Source organism: Canis lupus, chromosome 5, assembly GCF_003254725.2.
Source record: "Canis lupus dingo isolate Sandy chromosome 5, ASM325472v2, whole genome shotgun sequence".
NCBI lineage: Eukaryota > Metazoa > Chordata > Mammalia > Carnivora > Canidae > Canis > Canis lupus.
The window spans coordinates 61,968,564-61,971,150 of NC_064247.1; the positions used below are offsets into that span (position 1 = coordinate 61,968,564).

The window sequence follows — 2,587 nt, forward strand, 5'->3', positions numbered from 1 at the left end:
ACTTCCACCCCAAATCTCAGTGGGCCCCTAAATGCCGTCTAATTTTCTGTGGTAGTTCATAAGCAAGAAGCAGATCTGGGGGAGGAAGTCAAGGGCTTGGGTTTCGGACTTGGCGAGTTTGAGGAGCCGATTTGGATGTGTATCTGAGTGGAGGGATGAAGTAGGCAGTAGAACAGAGTTTAGAGAACAGGGGGATACAGCAGAAGGCTCCCTGGCAGCCAGACAGTAGTTAGCTGGCACTTAGTGCATCAGGGGACCCATCAGCCTGCCCTCCTCCAGCCCCACCGGCAGCACCAGACTGGAACCAGAAGTAGATCTGTTCCCTCGCTCAAAATCCATCCCCAAGCATGGAGGAGTCCCCAGCCCTTGTGTCTGACTCTGAGCCATATTTTGTCACTTGGATGTCTTGCCAAAATGTCTAACATAAATAATGAAAAAAAAACCCAGCGTGTCACAATGTGTGGAATGTATCTAAAGTTGTGCTCATAGGGAAACGTATAACTTCTGAAGCTCACGTTGGGAAAGAGGAATGGTCAAAACATGGACAATCTGAGTGAATTTCAATAAGAAAGACAGCTGACCTCATAGAAATCCGAGGAAAAAATCTCGACCAGGTACCTTAGGAGATCCTGAGATGACCAATGGACACACAGAGAGATGCCCAACCTCATTAGTCATAGAGAAGTGTAAATTATAACCACCACTACACACCCGTGTATGTCTACCAGATGGCAAAAGTAAAAGACAAATAGTACCAGACTTGTGAGCAATACACGCTGCTATTCGGAGGGTAAGTCTGTACAACCTTTTGCAAAGCTGTTTAAAATTATCTACTAAAGGCAATCATATATTTCCCCCCAAATGCCACTTCTGGATACATACTCAACAGAAATGTGTATATTCGTCCACCAAGGACACGTATCACGCCGTCCGTAAGCGCATGATCATAATAACCCTCAGCTAGCACCAGCCCAAGTGTCAACAGAAGGATGGATAAATGCCTGAAGGTTCCTACAACACATGCAGCTCTGAAAATGAGCTAAGGGCCGCAGCAACACAGACAACCCTTCAGAATCAGAATGAACAGAAAAAGCCAGACACAAAAGAGCGCACGCTTCTGATTCCAACACCCAAAGCTAAGCGAAACTGTAGCTTCCAGGGATGCACACCGCGGCCCGGAGCTACTGGGGGGGGGGGCGGGGGGCCTGCAGGCTGCCTCCCGTCCGCCTGGACCAAGGAGCTCGCGTCAGCCTCACGAAATGCCCTGCTTAGTTTCGTTGCCTTTTTTTTTCTCTTGGTAGTAAGACTTCCAGATGAGGAAGCAGTGCGTTGATGTAAGTCTGGGGCCATCTCCGCATCTGGCAGCATCTGGACACGCCAAGCAGCTCTGCTGTGCATCTCCTTGGCTCACCTGGGTTCACCGGCAGCTCGGCAGGCAGCTCCCAGCTCCAGCTGCTGGGATTTCCCTAGCACCCTGAGGACTTGCTCTTCCTCCGAACCCTGCGGCCACAACGCAGAGTGGTTAATGCCTCCAACCAGAGATCCCTCAGACAGAGGGGACAGGGAGCTGCTAGATAAATGTCCCAGCTGCCATCCTCCTGTAGGACATCATCGGGCTTCTCAGAGGCCCGACAGGACTGAGCCCCCGTGGCCCGCGTGGGTGACCTACCTGGGTCATTTACATCTGCATTATTAGCTCTTCTCCTCCCCCCATGTCATGCCTGCTTCCTGGGACCACCTTCCCAGTAAACTAGCAGCTTTTGCAGGCAACAAAACTGACTCACGTGTGGATGTTACAGCGACAGAAAAAACCAGAAAGCAATGGACATAAAGGTCAAAATGGTGATTACGTCTTGGCAGGGGTTGAGAGAAGGGGTAGTGACAGAAGGCACGAGGGGGATTTCTAGGGAGCTGGAGAGTCTGCTCCAGACCTGCCTGTGGTAACTCGTGTGTGATAAATCCCTGAGCTGTTAACTTTGTCACATGCGCTTTTCTGTTAGATTTCATGATAAAGTTTACTTTATAAAAATTTACTAATTCGGGACACCTGGGTGGCTCAGTGGTTGAGCGCCTGCCTTCAGCCCAGGGCGTGATCCCGGAGTCCCAAGATCGAGGCCTGCATCAGGCTCCCTGCATGGAGCCTGCTTCCCCCTCTGCCTGTGTCTCTGCCTCTCTCTCTGCGTCTCTCATGAATAAATAAATACACTCTTTAAAAAAAAAAAAAGTTTACTAATCAATGGACATTCTTAAAATAAAAGATTAAAATAATTTGAAATTTTTATGTTTTAAATGAATTAATTGTATATACAGTGGTTACGTGTTAGAAATTTCCATTCAGGGCAGCCCGGCTGGCTCAGCGGTTTAGCGCCACCTTCGGCCCAGGGTGTGATCCTGGAGTCCCGGGATCGAGTCCTACATTGGGCTCCCTGCATGGAGCCTGCTTCTCCCTCTGCCTGTGTCTCTGCCTCTCTCTCTCTTTCTGTATGTCTCTCATGAATAAATAAATAAAATGTTAAAAAAATAAATTTCTATTCAGTAGATTCAAATTTTTAATAAATTGAACAAGTAAATAAAGAGATAAAGCACA

At 48.3% G+C, this 2,587-nt stretch overlaps 1 long non-coding RNA gene across 1 annotated transcript in view; it reads left to right on the forward strand.

Annotated features, from left to right (window-relative positions):
• LOC112646892 (uncharacterized) overlaps nt 1-2,503 on the forward strand; it is a 62,450-nt gene extending 59,947 nt beyond the window's left edge. Inside the window, exon 7 of the long non-coding RNA XR_007410898.1 lies at nt 1,302-2,503. This is a non-coding gene — a long non-coding RNA (uncharacterized LOC112646892). The remainder of the gene's footprint in view (nt 1-1,301) is intronic.
• Nucleotides 2,504-2,587: the final 84 nt, after the last annotated feature.